The sequence below is a fragment of the Ahaetulla prasina genome, chromosome 9, assembly GCF_028640845.1.
Source record: "Ahaetulla prasina isolate Xishuangbanna chromosome 9, ASM2864084v1, whole genome shotgun sequence".
NCBI classification, from domain to species: Eukaryota; Metazoa; Chordata; class Lepidosauria; order Squamata; family Colubridae; genus Ahaetulla; species Ahaetulla prasina.
The window spans coordinates 2,772,870-2,789,556 of NC_080547.1; the positions used below are offsets into that span (position 1 = coordinate 2,772,870).

Here is a 16,687-nt window from a genome sequence, read left to right on the forward strand (position 1 = left end):
GATGGGCAGCTGTATGTCCTGAATAAATAAATCGGTTTGCTGATGGATTGTCTGCCTTGCCATGCATTACAATTTATTCAGCTGAGAGTATCGCCTTCGCAATCTCTCCATGGAGAGCAGCTTGCTCGGAGGAGCTATTCAACTGCTTTAGTCAATATGAAAGAAAGACCGTGGTGACCGATGCAAACCTTGAATCTGTGGTTCCAAGGAGTCTAGATGAGCTAGATAAAAGGCTGCTAAATTATCCCTTCCTTGTTTCTGGAAAGAGCGAACGGTTGGGGAAAAGAAATGCCAGGTTAGCAAAAGCTAACTAGATAGAGAAAGTCCAATAACGGATCACGATCTTCTAGCCATTGCTGGCCCATTTTAACCTTGGAGGAACCCACGATGTAAAAACCAACAAACAAGTAAACAAACAGTCTTGTTTCTAGAAACATGAAGAGAGAAATCAATACAAGGCATCTCTGATGCTGAACTGTTAATTTACAGACTCCGATTCAGAGGTTCTTAAAGGTTCAGAATGCAGCGTATGAGGCTAGAGAATCGTTGCCTAGTGGCTTATAAATGAGTTGCCATCATTGGCCAACAGGTGATAGCTGCTATATAAGTAGCAGCTGTGAGTGAAGTTGGTTTGTTCGGGAATATTGCCCTAGTTTTACTCGCTGTTAGTTTGTTGTTAATAAAGGATTATTGCTAACCGTCAAGCCTCCATTCCCTTCTTCATTCTTTGAATGAAGCACTGGCGACGAGGAGGTGGGATACCTGAGGCGACGGTTGAGTACTGGTTACGGTAGGGGAGTTTATTTATCCTCTATTCTTGTCAATCCACATTGCTCCATGGCGGCTAAGATATCTTTCGCTCCCTATGACCCGGCCTACGAGACGTGGGATGCGTATGTTGAGCGTTTTGACTGTTATCTTCTAGCCAACGATTTCACCGAGCTCTCGGGAGATAGGAAACGCGCCCATTTCCTGAATGCCTGTGGCCCACAAATATTTGCAACGGCCAGAGCTCTGTTGGCTCCTCAATCAGTTTCTGCGGTGCCTTGGGCCACCTTGATGGGCACATTGCGAGCTCATTATGCGCCTGCTCCTTCGCGCATTTCCAGACGGTTTACCTTTCGCCAGAGGGTTCAAATGGACGGGGAGTCCATCAACTCGTATATGGCTTCTCTCCGGACCGCTGCTATAGAGTGTGAGTTCCCTAACTTGGATGACTCCCTTCTTGAGCAGCTGGTGTGCGGCGTGAGAAGTTTGAGATTGCAACGCCGTCTTTTATCTAGAACGGACATTACCCTCCAGTCTGCCTTGGATGAGGCACGTGCCTATGAAATGTCAGAGAAGTCATCGGCGGAGATGCATAGGGTTCCGGCCACACATACGGTGGCCCACTCTGCTTCCATTCACTATGACGATGTTCTCTCCAAGGACTTCGAGGGTGAGGAAGACGAGGTGGGTCGCCTCCGAGTAGCCCCGGGAGCCAAGCGGCCACCAGAGCGGAAACAACAGACGGCGCCGTGCCTGGGATGCGGAGAGAATCACCCTCGCTCGTTGTGTCGTTTCAAAACTGCAGTTTGCCGCAAATGTGACAAACGGGGACATCTGACTAGGGTTTGTCGTTCTACCCCACTGGACAATATTCCATCAGGTCCTCATCTGGCTAGACGGTTCCAGAGAGGTCCTCCTGTGTCCCAAGATGATTGCTTCACCGTGAACCGAGGAAACACCAACCCTGCAGTGTCAATCAGCCAGGCTTCGACTGGCTCCAACAAGAAAATTTTTCTTACTATCAAGTTGGAGGGGGTGCCCTGTAAAATGGAGGTGGACACAGGCTCTTCTAAATCTATTATTGCCTGGAACACCTTACAGAAGATAGCTCCAAGCTTCACTGAAAGTTGGTTGACTGCCTGTACTACCAGACTGAAGGACTATCAGGGGAATGATATTCCCATTCTTGGAGGTGCCCGCCTTCGGGTGGAGAAAGGTGTTTTCTCCGGTCGCCTCCCATTGCTTGTAGTTAAGGGTGACCTACCCAGCTTATTGGGGTTGGATTGGTTCTCAGCATTGGGCCTTAACATCACCGGCATTCATTCTACCACCACAGATGGGTTCGAGGCTCTGATGTCTGAGTTTGCTGAGGTATTTGCTGATTCCCTGGGTCAATATAAGGGCAACCCTATATCTCTAAACCTTGATCCCCAGGTGTCTCCTATTAGGCTTAAGCCTCGACGGGTGCCTTTTGTGCTGCGTCCAAAGGTGGACAAGGAACTGGATAAGTTGATTGCGCAAGGGGTGCTGGAGCCCACCGACCACTCTAAGTGGGAGACTCCTGTTGTCACCCCATTGCCGGATGGTTCGGTACGCATCTGTGGTGATTTTAAATGCACATTGAACCGTGCTTTGCAGGCACACCCTTATCCAGTTCCTGTAGTCCAACACCTTGTCCACTCTTTGGGCCAGGGGTCTATCTTTGCTAAGTTAGATATGGCACAAGCATATCAGCAGCTTCCTGTGGATGATGCCACGGCGGCTGCACAAACCATTGTCACTCACAGGGGCGCTTTTAAATGCTGCCGCCTGCAGTTTGGGATTAGTGTGGCCCCTGGGTTGTTTCAGAGTCTTATGGAGCGGCTCTTGCAGGGCATACCTGGAGTCGTTCCATATTTCGATGATGTGTTGATCTCTGCCACCAGCCAGGATGCCCTCCTTAGCCGCCTGCGACAGGTTCTTACCCGTTTCCAACAGACAGGCCTTAAGCTTAAAAAGTCTAAGTGTACATTCGGGGTGCCTGGGGTTGAGTTCCTGGGATTCCTAATTGATGCTGATGGGTTGCATCCAACCCCGTCAAAGGTGGAGGCGATAAAAAATGCCCCTACTCCTACCTGCAAAGCAGACTTGCAGTCGTTCTTGGGCCTCCTTAACTTTTATAGCGTGTTCCTGCCCCATAAGGCTTCTGTGGCGGAGCCTCTTCATAGGTTACTCGATGGTAGGACTTCTTGGTCATTGGCCTCCATTCCTTCTTCATTCTTTGAATGAAGCAGCTCGTGTTTTGTTGGGGTCGAAGCTGAAGATTAATATTGACAGGTAGGACCTTGTGGTAGATAATTGATCAAGCTCAGAAAGTACTAAGGACCCCCCCCCCAAACACCGATTTAGCAGGATCCCAGTTAAAAAGGGGGACTGAGCTACGCCTTCTGCTGCAGGGAAAACTGCAAATATTGTCCATCCAACGCAAAAAGAGAGAGAGAAAGAGAGAGCGAGCAGATTTTCTGTTTACAATCCAAGTTCCACGGAAGGTTGTTTTCGACCACCCCCCCCCCTCCTCACCATCCTTGGCTGACTGCCTCCTCTCCACGCTTCCCAAAGCAGGAAGACTCTGGGTATCCACACACACACACACACAAAACCAGTATCGGATTACAAAACGAAAAAAAAAAGTGATATCGCCCCGCTTCAGCCTCAGCTGCTGAAATGTGCAAGGGGTGGGCCCTGGGAGGGGTTTGGGAGGAGAAGTCCTGTGAAATATGCTAAAGCAGGCTCTCTTCCCAGAGTCGGTCAAGGAGAAGCGCTCTCGGCCAGGGAATTGCTCGCCTCCAAGCCCCGCACCACGATAGGTAAGGCAGCAAGCGGTTGCGCTGAAAGAGAGAGAACGATGCGGGCAGGCAAAAATAAGGGAGGGAGGAATGTCTGTCTGTCTGTCAGTCTGTGTGTGTGTGTGTGTGTGTATGTGTGTAGGATTGGGCTGATGTTTACAATTGATGCCGTTCTTTTCCTTTCTTCCTTCTCCTGATTTCCTCCCCGCCATCCTCCCCTCCCCTCCAGGGATTTTGCTCCCGTCTGGTTTGCCCACACCCCCACCCCCCAAAAAAAACCTGATAAGAGATGGGACAAGCATACAGGACTTACAGCTCAGCAGTGGGTTTGCCCAGCCTCTGGAGAGCTCAAGTCCTGGGTTGAACTCCCGCTGCAATCTCATGCGGGGCTGAAAAAGTTTTGCTTGAAACTTTGGGAAGTTACTTAATGGCAGGAGATAGGAAAGTAGGGGTGGGGGACGGGGGACCGACGATAGGACTGGAAGGATGGCGAGAAGAAGACCCCCCGACGGGAACAAGAAGTGCCCCTTGTTGGGGAAAAAGGTGATACTGAAAGAGAAGATCTTTGTGTGGTTTAATTTAACAGATGACCGGGAGTTGGGAGGGACTTTATAGGTCAGGGGTCTCCAGCCTTGGCAACTTTAACCCTGGAGGACTTCAACTCCCAGAGTTCCTCAGCCAGCTTTCTGGGAGTTGAAGTCCACCAGGCTTAAAGTTGCCAAGGCTGGAGACCCCTGTTATAGGTCATCTAGTCAGGGGTCTCCAACCTTGGCAACTTTAAGACTTGTGGACTTCAACTCCCAGAAAGCGGCTGAGGAACTCGGAGTTGAAGTCCTCCAGGTTTAAAGTTGCCAAGGTTGGAGACCCCTGATCTAGTCCAACCTCCCCACTCAAGAAGGAGACCCTACACCATTTCTGACGAGTGGCAGTCCAACCTTTTCTTGAAAATCTCAAGTGATTTCAAATAGTTTGTGGGGTTCTTGGTCACTTGGAAGATTTTCAGGATTTAGGGGACTTGAGGTTAGAAAGGATTGTCTTTGATCTTCCCTTCTCCTTCTCACTCTCATCCTTAATTCAGCTGTGAATCAACAGCCCTTCTGAGTTCTCTTTAGCTACTTTCAAACTTCCTAGAGTCATCATGTATTGTTCCATGTGCATGAAATATATTTCTGAGGTTTGGGAAGAGGTGGAGAAAGTTATCCTTCCCTAAGGTCCATGAAATAATCTTACCCAATTCAATAGTCCAGCTCCAGGAATAGGTAGATCTGGGATTTAAAGAAAGATAATGCTACAATTCCATATATGCTTATGGTGGACCATTCTTATGGCAGAGTATTCCTAACTATTGGACAAGGTTAAGTAAAATTAGATGGTAGGCTAGATGAAGTACTACTTTTGGGCACATGAGATTTGCTTTCAATACCCAACTTACCATAACATTCTTTTATTTTCACCTTAATTTCCCTTCCAAAGTAGTTGTGATGCTACGGGGTGGGGGGAAACATTTACCTACTAGCAAAGTTCCCTTGGACTTTTTTGAGGGCAAATGAAGTATTAATGGGAAAAGCAAATGTAATTCCATGGCATATAAGAAAAATGAACAAACAGGCAGTACATTAACTCATCAAAAGACCTGGGACTAAAAGGTTAGGGGTAGAATGAAATGAAGAGCAATGGAACAGCTTGTCTCCTGGTTGTTGTTGTTGTTGTTGATTGGACAACCATTTCGAATAGAATAGAATAGAATAACAGAGTTGGAAGGGACCTTGGAGGTCTTCTAGTCCAAACCCCTACCCAGGCAGGAAACCCTACACCACTTCAGACAAATGGCTATCCAACATTTTCTTAAAAATTTCCAGTGTTGGTGCATTCACAATTTCTGGAGGCAAGTTGTTTCACTGATTAATTGTTCTAACAGTCAGGAAACTTCTCCTTAGTTCTAAGTTGCTTCTCTCCTTGATTAGTTTCCACCCATTGCTTCTTGTTCTACCCTCAGGTGCTTTGGGGAATAGTTTGACTCCTTCTTCTTTGTGGCAACCCCTGAGATATTGGAAGACTGCTATCATGTCTCCCCTAGTCCTTCTTTTCATTAAACTAGCCATGCCCAGTTCCTGCAACCATTCTTCATATGTTTTAGCCTCCTGTCTCCTAATCATCTTTTTGCTCTTCTCTGCACTTGTCTGCATTTGTCCTGGATAGTATAAGGCTCCTGATTTTGGCAGGTGGTTGGAGTAGAGGACCTCCAAGGTCCTTTCTACGGCTATGATTCTATGAGTCCAATCAGTGTCTGCAACCAAAAAGGGGTCAGTATATTGTGTGCATTGAGAGGGAAGGAAATAGTAGCTCTTGCAGACAACTTGAGGCAGGATATAGCTGGCATCTATCTTCGTTACCATCAGCTTCAATTCTGAAAGCCAAACTGTCTGGCACACTGGAGCCCAGATGTTCCAATAGACATTGCAGTAATTCTGGATTCTGGGTATTAGATGCCACGTAACCGTTGCTTTGATCCTTGACATCAAACAAATTAATGGGTAGAGCAATGGTCTATTTTGCAAGGTTCTTAGATCTGAAGGAGAAAATGGATTTTGCAGCTTAGAGGAATGGCAGGTGATATAAATGCTAATTGTTGTAACTGAAATCCTATCTACATTTACCCGGGATTTAGTAACCCTCAATGAACTAGCCAAGAGTTACTTGTAAATAGACATGCATTGAAAATTGTTTGGAATAGAGGACATTCAATTTGTGAATGTGTACAAAGATTAGCCTAAAACAGGGTTAGGTAGTTTGTGGTTTAGTGTATTGTGAGAGCCCAGGACATCTCATGAAATAATATGATTTATAGTATGTTGCGTGAATACTGCAGTTCTGCTTATTAAACAGGAGTTACGCTTAGTTTAGTTGCAAGAAGCTAGCCACTGTTTGGGGAGGGTTAGGGTTATTTTTTGGTCTGAAATTTTGCTACCCACTTTCCCAGTTGGTGAACACAGTTTTTCAGTTGAACTGCAATTTAGAAATAAATATGTGGAATTGATTGAAAGGTTTATTTAAAAGGAAAGGATCAGCCGAGTTCCTTCTTTTAATAATTTTGTGGAACTCTGGGGGAGAATTTGTGCGGTCTTGGTGATCTCTGAGCTTTGCTATTCTATTTGCAGGCAGTTCATTGCCAGGTTAGGTAACTTTATTGGTTCAATTCCCCACACAATTGCCAGAGCAATAATATCTGGAAAACCACTAACTTAGCAATGAGAAAAACGCAGCCACTGTGCAACCTCTCACTGTAATTATAAGTAGTCCTCAACTCAGGGGTGAAATGCTACCGGTTTGCTCCGGAAATCCTGCTTTCTAGCGAACCGAAATCGCGCGGCACAGCTGATCGTTGGATCGTAGCTTTTTTAAACAATCGAACCGGTAGCTAACTACCAGTTCGACTAAACTGGTAGCTTTTTAAACATGCAGCACATGTTTAGTGCGCACTGTGCATGTGCATGCAGTGCATGTTTGGTGTGCATGTGCATGCACAGTGCGCGCTTGGCACACAACACGCATGCGCGGCCAGCGAACTGGTAGCAAACCAGTTCAGATTTCACCATTGCCTCAACTTATAATTATTTGTCCAGTGACCGAAGTGCAACACCCCCAACAAAAGTGACTTGGGACCACTTCTTGCATTACAACTACATCTCTGTGGTCACATGATTGAAATTTGGGCGCTTGGCATGTTTTCAGGACGGTTGCAGCCCCTCCAGGTCATGTAGTTGCCATTTGCAACTTTCCCAGCTGGTTTCCAACAAGCAAAATTGATGGGGGAAAGCTGGATTTGTTTAGCGACCGTATGATTTGCTGAACAACTACAGCGGGAAAACGTTGCGAAATTGGGCATGACTCAACAACCATCCTGATTCTGGTCAAAAGTCAAGGGCTACCTATATATTGGAGCAGGTTGAGCATGGAAATAATACATTAGATTTGTTTAACAGATTGAACAGATTAACCGATTAACAAAGTTGGAAAGGAACTTGCAGGTCATCTAGTCCAACGCACAGCCCCACCCCGCCCAAGCAGGAGCAGTGGTGGGATTCAGCCAGTTCGCACCACTTCGGGAGAACCGGTTGTTAACTTTCTGAGCAGTTTGGCAAACTGGTTGTTGAAAGAGATCATTAGGGCAGAGAACCGGTTGTTAAATTACTTGAATCCCACCACTGAGCAGGAGACCCTACACCCTTTCAGACAGATGGCAGTGCAGCATCTTCTTGAAAGCTTCCAGTGAGGAAGCTCCCACAACTTCCAAAGGCAACTTCTCTTCCATGGGTTGATTGTTCTCACTGTAAGGAAAGTAGATTTTCCTAAAAGAGAGGAAGAACTTGGCATCTGCCAGTTTGATTGCTGGTTGGCTGGAATTCTGAGAGGTCGCCAAACCCTGCAAGATGCTGGTTTTTGCATTCTGCCCGAAATCTTGCAAGAATCCCAACAACTAAGGAAATTAAGGGGAGGAAAACATCTTGGGGACTTTTGCGATCTACAGTATGAAACTTTAGCACATGCACTACTGTACTGGAGTGTGAATTATGATATTGGGGGACAGGAAGGAGAGCTGCAGACTAGACAAGTGGAGTTTAAAAGATACCTTAGAACAGGGGTCACCAACTGGTGATCCGTGGACCACTGGTGGTCCTTGAGAAAATGTTGGTGGTCCACAGAAAAATTATTTGCATTTTTTATATTGCACTAAATCAGGGGTCTTCAAACTATGCCCCTTGGGACAGATACGTGCAATGAACATTTGTGTTGCTGCAGAGAATCTCCCCTTCGGGGTCTTTTTGTGTGGGTCGGAGGGGGGCAGAAATTCCAACTTGGGGTCTGCTTCAGCCTTCTGGTGCATGGCTTTGGGCGAAGGCTGGAGGGAAGCACCGCTGGTGGCAAAGAGCCAGAGGGTCTCCTTCCAGTGGAACTGCATCATGGCCTGGAACTGGCTGACCATCTCAGCCTGCTGAGCCTCCAGGGGCTGGTACCTGGCCTTGCACTCCCCCAGGTCTTCCCTCTGCTTGGAAAGCCTATGCTCCTAGTCCTCAGTGAGGTGTTTCTGCTGAGCCTCCTTCGTGGCCACCTCCAACTTGAACTGAGCCAGCTGTTTGGCCAAATCTTTCTCATGGTGGCTGCTTAGCTCCAACAACTGCTTCCTGTTGGGGCCCTAAGGAGCCTGGGTGGACAGGCGAGAAGTAGTGCGTAGCGGCTGGCAAGATGCCCCTCGATATGACATCAAGTTGGCCACGCCCAGCCAGCCAGTCATTAGACAGATCATAGTAGTGGTCCATGGGATTTAAAATTAGAATAGAATAGAACAGAACGGAATGGAATAGAATAGAATAGCATAGCATAGCATAGCATAGCATAGCATAGCATAGCATAGCATAGCATAGCATAGAATAGAATAGAATAGAATAGAATAGAATAGAATAGAATAGAATTTTTATTGGCCAAGTGTGATTGGACACACAAGGAATTTGTCTTGGTGCATATGCTCTAAATTATGAATTTAGTGGTCCCTGAGGTCTGAAACGTTGGTGACCCCTGCCTTAGAAGGAAGGAAGGTATGGAAATCACTTCAGAAGGAATTCTCCTTAGTTTTTCCAGAGAGTAAGCTCAACAGGCTAATGCAGTCTGTTATTAACACAGCTGCCTGCAATTACAAACAATTACTGCAGGTTCGAGTCCCACAAGGCCCAAGATTGACTCAGCCTTCCATCCTTTATAAGGTAGGTAAAATGAGGACCCAGATTGTTGGGGTGGCAATACAAGTTGACTTTGTATATAATATACAAATGGATGAGACTATTGCCTTACACAACATAAGCTGCCCTGAGTCTTCGGAGAAGGGCGGGATATAAATTCAAATTGGATTCAAAAATGGATATACTTTCAATCTTACAAGATGCCGCTGATAAAGTGAAAAGCTAGGTTGTGCTTCTTGTCTAGACTGCTCTACAGAACCAACCTAGAACTAAGGCAAAATTTCCTGACTGAGAACGATTAATCAGTGGAACAGCTTGCCTCCAGAAGTTGTGGGTGCTGCAACACTGGAGGTTTCTAAGAAGAGACTGGACAAGCATTTGTCTGAAATGGTGTATAGGATTTCTTCCTTGAGCAGGGGGTTGGATTAGAAGACCTCCAAATTCAATTTTCATCAAACAGTGTGTATTCTGGGTACAATTATGTTTAAATGGTCATATTACAATCTTTGTTGTGATAGGTCATCACCATCATATTAATAATATAATAACGTAATAATCAGAGGTGGGTTTCAGCAGGTTCTGACCAGTTCTGGAGAACTGGTAGTGGAAATTTTGAGTAGTTCGGAGAACCGGTAGTAAAAATTCTGACTGGCCCCGTCCCCATCTCTTCTCTGCCTCCCAGGTCCCAACTGATCAGGAGGAAATGGGGATTTTGCAGTATCCTTCCCCTGGAGTAGGGTGGGAATAGGGATTTTACAGTATCCTTCCCCTGCCACGCCCACCAAGCCATGCCCACCAAGCCACGCCACGCCCACAGAATCGGTAGTAAAAAAATTTGAAACCCACCATTGATAATAGTATAATAACATTAATACTTAACACTTAACATTTACCATTTCCTCTTTTTTATATCTCCTTCCTTCTAACTTTTGTTTCTGTTATCTAGCCTTTGATAGAATATGTCCCATATCAAAAAATATTCAGTTTCTTCTTTATCCTTAATAGCAAGTGTTAATCTGTCCATTTCTGCACATTCTAATATTTTTTTAAATTACATTCCCCCTCAGATGGGATCTCATCATTTTTCCATTGTTGTGCAAATCTTTTTCCTAGAATTGATGATCTCCCATCTAGGCATTCACCAAATATTCTCCTTTATCTGTAAGCATCTACTACTGTGACCCTGGGTATTTTTCTAAATCATTCGAGATTGCCTGCATGCTGCTATGGAAGCGAGCTGCGGGATGATAAGTCAGCAATGCCATCCAGCTAGGACTCTACACTCAACTGAAGTAACAGTAGAAGTTCTCTGCAGAGCTGGGATAACTTAGCACTTTTTGATGTAAGGGAAATGACACACATTGGCATCTGAAATGTTCCCCCTTATCTACAAAATCTAGTTGTCCAGAGTTTCAGATCTTCTATTGATCCCATGACTGTATGATCTTTGGATTGTTGTCCTTACTAGATTCCAAGCATAATGACTCTTCCCTGTAGGGGACAGCTAACCATTTGTTGAGTTGGATACCAAGACATCTCCAAGAATAGCTTAGATTCGATTCCATTCCAACATATTGTCAACAAATCAAGGCCAATGGTTTAAACCTCCTCTCTCTCCTGATGTGTATCGTAAGGTAACAATAGTAACCCAAAAACGTCCACCTGAGACTAGAGCTCTCCCCCAAATTCCATATGGGTTTTCCATATGGCGGATATAAGAAGGATGATCAAATAATCCCTTCCAAGCAGATGAAGGAGTCACATTCAGTGGCTAGAAATAGCCTCCTTGCTCCTTACTCTTTATTAGGCAATTTTCCCACCATGGGGGAGAGCTCATCTTCTCTTTTTTATTGAGATGAGGGGGGAGGATTTGTCCCACCCCCTCAATGGATTTGGCACTATCTGTATTAATGTTATATTCTGCCTGATTTTGCAATCCAACTTCCTACGTTCTGAGTTTTTTCAACCAGGCTTTTCAGGATTTCAACAATGGTCTTCATGGTTTGTTTGTTTTTTTGCCTTCACATCAGAGGTGGGTTTCAGCAGGTTCTGACCAGTTCTGGAGAACCGGTGGTGGAAATGTTGAGTAGTTCAGAGAACCGGTAAATACCACCTCTGGCTGGCCCCACCCCCATCTATTCTCTGCCTCCCAAGTCCCGGATGATGATGATGATGATGCACCAAGACAAATTCCTTGTGTGTCCAATCACACTTAGCTAATAAAATTCTATTCTATTCTATTCTATTCTATGAGGTGGGAATGGAGATTTTGCAGTATCCTTCCCTGGAGTGGGGTGGAAATGGAGATTTTGCAGTATCCTTCTCCTGGAGTAGGGTGGGAATGGAGATTTTGCAGTATCCTTCCCCTGAAGTGGGGTGGGAATGGAGATTTTGCAGTATCCTTCTCCTGGAGTAGGGTGGGAATGGAGATTTTGCAGTATCCTTCCCCTGGAGTGGGGTGGGAATGGAGATTTTACAGTATCCTTCCCCTGGAGGGGGGTGGGAATGGAGATTTTACAGTATCCTTCCCCAGCCACGCCCACCAAGCCATGCCACACCCACCAAGGCACACCCACAGAATTGGTAGTAAAAAATTTTTAAACCTACCACTGCTTCACATGTTTTGAAAGCATGTGTGTTTTCCTTGCTTTTTGCATTATATGTTGGCTTTGATGTCTTTCCATCCCAAAGAAAGACAAAAAAAAAAGCTTTTGAAATTATTTTAACAAAAAAGAGAGGAGGTTGCTGTTTATATGTGGAGATGGCACCTAGGTTTAAAATTGCCAGGTTTGGTCTTTTGGTGAGGAAAAGACATCTTGCAACATTATCCAATACGATTTATGAAAAATCCGGTCCTGGTTGCTGGAGCCAGGACTAAAATCTGGTCTCCCATATTATGACATATTCTTCACTTAAATTACATTTCCATCCTCAGCTTTTTCATGATGGATAAAATGTTGGCTCAGTAAAGAGGATGGGATTTATTGGGTTGATTTTTCCCAGGGCAGTAAACGTGAAGACCTAAACTTTTTTTTCCATGCCACCTTGAAAAGCTATTCTGCCGGATTAATCCGTCTCCAGAAGCAGAGAGAGAAAAGATCTATTCTAATGGATTTCCAGCGTGTACTTCTGTTTCTATGATAACAAAAAAAACACAACAAAAACAGTGAATTTGTTAAATGCGTTTATGGAAACATCTTTGCCCTGTGTCTATTATGGCAAATGTTCTTCAGTTTTTTCGGAGAAATGAGATATCCAGGGCTAAAATGCTTACTCAGGTTTAGTTTTCTTTGGATGGACATTCCTAGTGGCCTTCTTTTGCCTTTTTTTTTTATAAGAATACAGAATAACAGAGTTGGAAGGGACCTTGGAGATCTTCTAGCCCAGCCCCTGATTAAGCAGGAGACCCTAAACTTGTGATTGTGAACCTATGGCAAGCATGCCAAAGGGGCACGCAGAACCATCTCCCCAGGCACGCCAGCTGTCGCCCATTGCTCTTACGGTTTCCGGCCAGCCAGCTGGTCTTTGTGTGCACATGCGTGCCAGAAACCAGAAGATCAGGTGACCAGCGTGCATGCGCATACAGGAAACCAGAAGCTCAGCTTCCTGGCCTGTACATGTGCGCCAGGGAACAGTTCTTCCGGTTTCCGGCATCCACCCACCCCGAAAAGGTTCGCCAACACTGCCCTAAACCAATTCCAGACAGATGGCTATCCAGTCTCTTCTTGAAAACCTGCAATGATGGAGCACCTACAATTTGTGGAGGCAAGCTGTTCCACTGATTAATTGTTCTCACTGTCAGGACATTTCTCCTTACTTCTAGGTTGGATATCTCTTTAAGGATCTTCCACTCGTTACTTCTTGTCTTGGCCTCAGATGCTCAGGACAATAGGTTAACCCCCTCTTCTCTGTGACAGCCCCTCAGATATTGGAAGACTGCTATCATGTCACCCCTAGTCCTTCTCTTTGTTAGACTAGACATACCCAGTTCCTGCAACCATTCATCGTCTCTTTTAGCCTCCAGCCCCAATTAAAGAAGAACTTTGTGCCTTCAGGTCAGCCTTGATTCCTAGCAAGTGCCTGGACAAGTCCCAGAAGTTTTCTTGGAAACTTTTTTGGCAGGCTTTTGCTGTTGCTGGCTTCGTTTTCCTCTTTCTTGGGCTTCGGAAGATGAACTGATCTAAAGTAACACAGGTGACTTCATGCCTAAGGCAGGGCTAGAATTCAAGGTCTCCCAGTTTCTAACCCACTGTCATTAAGCACTAGGCAGATTTTGCTTATTCTATAGTGCATAAAGATATTGCTTAAAGAGTCAGTGTCTAATAACTAATAATAATTTATAGTTTTTGGTGCCTTCTTAAAATGAATTCACACATTCTAAATGAATAGTTTGTTCAGTTTGTACCTCGATGTTGTGGTTATTCCCAAACTATTATGACATAATCAATAAACGGTACTTAAGAAGCAATTAGTTGTATTGAATATGTACTTAATCCCCTCCTTCTAATTAAACAAGGATCAGGAAGAAAGAAGGGAATGGGGATAAGGATAACCATTGAATTGTTGTCCTTTATATCTGGCACCAATATAATTTCGTAACAAAAGAACTGTTAATGACTTGGCTCTCCTGCCTTTGACCAATATCCATCATAATTTTGTCTCCATTCAATGTCATCTCTCCAAACCCTAATTGTTTTGGAGAGGGAAAATAAAGATTTTTTTTTTTTATTGTTGTTGGTCCTAAAGAGTTTGACTAGTTCTGATTTGTCAACTAGCTTAGCTTCTTGAACAGCCTCTTAATTTTGAAGTTGGAAAGGAGCAGTTCTCTGCAACCTATGTGCCGGGGGTGGGTTCTACTTACTTTTACTACCGGTTCGCATCGTGCCCGCACGTGCTCTTCTGCGCATGCGCAGAGGCTACTGCGCATGCGCAGAAGAGTTTTGATGATGTTTGGGGTCAGTGGGCGGAGCCTCCCACCAGTTTTACTACCGGTTCTATAGATTCTGGGAGTTGAAGTCCATAAGTCTTCAAGTTGCCAATGTTGGAGATCCCTGCTTCAAAGTACCTGAGGATAGGCCAAGAAATGATGGAGGCTTATCAGGGGAAGATCCAACCTGGGACTAAGGAGAAACTTCCCGACATTTCCCAACATGTGGGAAAAGCTTGCCTCTCAGAGTTGCAACTGCTTCATCACTGGAGTTTTCAAGAAAAGATTGGACAACCATTTGACCAGAATGGTATAAGGACTCCTCCCTTGGATAAGGGATTGGATTAGAAGACCTTCAAGGTCCCTTCCAGCCCTGTGATTCTATGAGTTTAATCTGGGTCTTACAAGCTTTTTCTAATGTTGTTGTTTCATTTGTAGTTGGGGGAAAACAACAAGAGAAGGCTATTATTTAAGGTTGGCCATTCTTGCTCTTAAGAGATGAGGTAGCTCAGTGGCTAAGACGCTGAGCTTGTCGATCGAAAGGTCGGCAGTTCAGTGGTTCGAATCCCTAGCGCCACGTAACAGGGTGAGGTCCCGGTACTCATCCCAGCTTCTGCCAACCTAGCAGTTTGAAAGCACGTAAAAAAAAAATGTGAGTAGAAAAATAGGAACCACCTTTGGTGGGAAGGAAACTGCGTTCCATGCACCTTTGGCGTTGAGTCATGCCGGCCACATGACTACGGAGACGTCTTTGGACAGCGCTGGCTCTTCGGCTTTGAAACGGAGATGAGCACCGCCCCCTAGAGTCAGGAACAACTGGCACATACATGCGAGGGGAACATTTATTCTTGCTCTTATGATTGTTGATTAATTTAAAGAAATTGACCATGACAATAAAATCTAAATAAAGTAATGCTTAGCCCAAAAAAAACCCCACCCCTAGCCTTTCTTCCTTTCTCTCTGTGACCCTCTTCCCCCCCCCCCGCCCCCCGTCCGTCCGTCCATGTCACAACTGATGCTCAATTTGGGAAATTTGTCTTTCCTGGAAGTGAAAGCAGAGCACATCAGTTGCTATGTTTTGCACGCTGACAAGGCCAGGAAAAGTTATGCTGTTCTAGGAAATTAGAAGTGGTGGGCTTCTTGAGCTGCTTCTTGGCTTCCCTTCCCATGGAAGCCTTTCCACACACGTGGCTTTCCAGACTGCTGCATGTGCAGCTTGCAGGGAGAATGACACAAGGAGCAGCTCTGTGGGGATTGGTGGAGTTCTAGCTCACATTTTTGATTCTCTCGCCTTAAATGCTTCCCCGCTGACTTGGGAAAGGAGCAATGCGGTTTTGACAGCCAGTCTCGAACATCCGTCAACTTGTTGGCTGACTTAGAGGGGCTACAAAGAACCGTCTGCTAAATTGCTTTCTCTACAAGTGGAAGCAGAGAGCAGATTCTGCTGGACCTTTTGTTTGCATTAAGTATGGTTAAAAAACCAGACGTGCAGTAATGGAAATATGCATTGTGACAGAGCAGAGGGGGACATATTTGGAGAAGGGGAAATCTTTACCGTAAACAGAGCCTGTGTTACTCTCCCCGCACAAGATCTGGCCTTTCGCTCTTCTTCTATAGAAAGCATGACTCACAGGAAAACAGACAAGAAGGAACAAAGAATCCCAGACACGGGTTAAAGAAGTTTGCAGAGAGAGCAGAGGTTAAAAAGGGCAGCACCCGGTTTGCCCTTCTAAAAGCTATCTCACTGCCCAGCCAGGTGCAATAACAGCTTTTGGCTTATTGTATATTGAATAGGCCAAAAGGAAACACGTCGCTGCATCATTTTTTTGAATTGCGGGGCGGGGGGCGGGGAGGGGGGAGAAAAAAAAATCCCTTTTCAAAAATGGATAAATGACACATCTACTGATGGTACCGTATTTTTTGGACGATAAGACGCACCAGAGTACAAGATGCACCTTAGTTTTTGGGGAGGAAAATAAGAAAAAAACTGATTAGCGGGTGGATCGGCCTCCCGGAATACCCCCCCATCAGCTGTTCCCATAGGTGAATTTTAGCAACAGGTTTGTTGGTTGTGAACTCTGCACCTTACTTTTTCAGCCTTTGAAACCTCTGTTTCAGAGGCTTTTTTTCTGAAGCTCGGAGGCTTTTTTCAGCTGCTAAAACCTCCGTTTCAGAGGCATTTTTCCTGCCTCTAAAACCTCTGTTTCAGAGGCTTTTTTCTGAAGCTCAGAGGGTTTTTTCAGCCGCTGAAACCTCCATTTCAGAGGCTTTTTTTCAGCCTCTGAAACCTCCGTTTCAGAGGCTTTTTTTCTGAAGCTCTGAGGCTTCTTTCAGCCACTGAAACCTCTGTTTCAGAGGCTGGGTGGGGCTACATTCAGAGTAGGAGACGCACCCAGATTTTCACCCTCTTTTTTGGGGGGAAAAAGGTGTGT

At 45.2% G+C, this 16,687-nt stretch overlaps 1 protein-coding gene across 1 annotated transcript in view; it reads left to right on the top strand.

Moving 5' to 3' along the window:
• Positions 1–3,462: 3,462 nt before the first annotated feature.
• LOXL2 (lysyl oxidase like 2) overlaps positions 3,463–16,687 on the top strand; it is a 128,577-nt gene continuing 115,352 nt past the window's right edge. The window contains exon 1 of the mRNA XM_058194346.1: positions 3,463–3,614. The gene's annotated coding sequence lies outside the window, so the exon portion shown is untranslated. The remainder of the gene's footprint in view (positions 3,615–16,687) is intronic.